Raw genomic sequence first — 2,013 nt, 5'->3', positions numbered from 1 at the left:
GGCTGATTATTTCTAGATGTGGTGTCTCAGACCTTCTGTCGTCCCAGAACTCTTTTCTTTATGACTTCATTCTGTACTTTGACTGTCTCTTTTAAAATCAAGGATTCAAGGATTCAAGGCCTTTATTGGTCACAAATACAGTTATACACGGTGTAACGCGCAGTGAAATGCTTTGTGCACCTGTTCCACACTGAAACAATATTAAAAAGATGAAAAAGAATAAAGAATAAAGCACACAAGAAATAAAAATATATTTAAGTATATATATATATGCTCAGAAATTACATTTTCAAACAGTGCAAAAGGAGAGCAAATAAATTAATAATAATACAATATACATGTATATATACAGGGTGGAAGTCTCCCACTTCACTTCAATATTTAGGTGTTTATTCAGATTATTTTCAGTCATTCCAGCATGAATAAAACGAGGCTACATCTTCCTTCAGTTTCATTAAACTAGAAAACATCTGTTGGTGTTTCTCCTCAGCATGTAATTTCTTTACAGACGTGTTCTGTGTGATATGAACCAGCTGACATGTGTACATGGAGCACAGCGAATACGTCGACCTGAGCTCGATGTAAATGTTGTGGTAACCGTGGTAACCAGAAAGTGGAGCTCCATCCGTGAAGGACCTTTGTTCCAGCTCTGGTTACTGATGTGATCTTCATGTTTATTCTGATCAGTGTTTACATGTAAACACACAGAGGATGAACGTGTCCTCGAGTAAAACAAACATCAAATCCTGAAGGAAAACAACAGGCTGCTGCCGATCATTGTCTCTGCATGAATGACTATTAAAGCAGACACACAGATGGTTCTAACGGTTCTACAAGGACGTTGGAGGAGTTTCAGTTTCCATTCATGAAGCCCAAACACAGGGAGAAGCTCTTAAATCTCCAGAGATCTGGTGTTACATCCATCCACTGCTCATAACACCTCAGGAGTTACTTCCTGTCATTGACTTTCAACGCCGACACACAAATGGTTCTACCGGTTCTGCAAAGTGTTGCTCAGCAGCTGCTTTGACCCTGATACCGAACGCACAGAAACCCTCCACGGATGTTCCTGAAAGACTTTGGATTTGCTTTTTCTCAGCAGATTGGACTGTAGCTTCATGTCAGTGTGATTAACCCTGAGCTGTGTGGAGGACGGTGGAACATAACTCTGGATATCTGGAGACTTTAGAACATCATGTTTGTAAATCTGTTCACAGTGTTGTTTCCTGCGTCTGTCAGAGGTTTCGGTGTTGGGCCTGATCTGTGTGTTTTTATGGGTTTTCTTACTCTATGCATGAGTCTTGATTGCGCTCAAGCCTTCAAGAGTCTACAATCTGGGTTTTAATGCATATTTTAGCAGCATGTGACAAACAAGACCCTTGAATCTGGATTCTGTTCTGCAAACGTAACCGCAGTTTCTTCTGTAGAGTCCGTCTGCATGTATTAAAGGAAAACGTCCTCTGATGCTGTTCTCCATCGTCCAGTTCTGACTCGATGAGACGATTCTGTGATCAGGCGTTGTGATTGCCTTCGGTGTGCACGTGGGAGCTGTTCAACGCCGTCGTCATGTTTTCACTGCAGACAGACAGAAGCCTGGCAGCACGACAACTTGGCTGCAGGCTTTGATATGCAGATCCAATATTACAGTTATTTCATGTTTTTTTATGGATTTTTTTCTGGCTTCTTGCTGACAGGTTTTTTAGTTTCTTTACAGATTCTTTTTTCTGTCGTCACATTTTCCAGAATGTGTCACAAACAAAACCTGAGAAACAGATTGAACACCTCACTCGGGTCGGTCGCTGCTATTTTCTGCCTCTCATGTGTAAAAAGCCTCTCCGACTTCAGGTGCATCTGATCCTGGTTCAGACTCTTTGTTCCACTCAGCCTCCTGCAGAGACGCTCTGGAAGCTGCTTCCACTTTTAAAGGAATAAGAATAAATAAAACCCTGTGAAATGCATCAATATCAGACGAAGAGGGCGTGAAAATACTCACAAGGAGGCTGTTGCTGCACA

Source organism: Stegastes partitus, unplaced genomic scaffold, assembly GCF_000690725.1.
Source record: "Stegastes partitus isolate 25-593 unplaced genomic scaffold, Stegastes_partitus-1.0.2 Scaffold657, whole genome shotgun sequence".
NCBI classification, from domain to species: domain Eukaryota; kingdom Metazoa; phylum Chordata; class Actinopteri; family Pomacentridae; genus Stegastes; species Stegastes partitus.
This window is presented reverse-complemented; position numbering follows the sequence as displayed.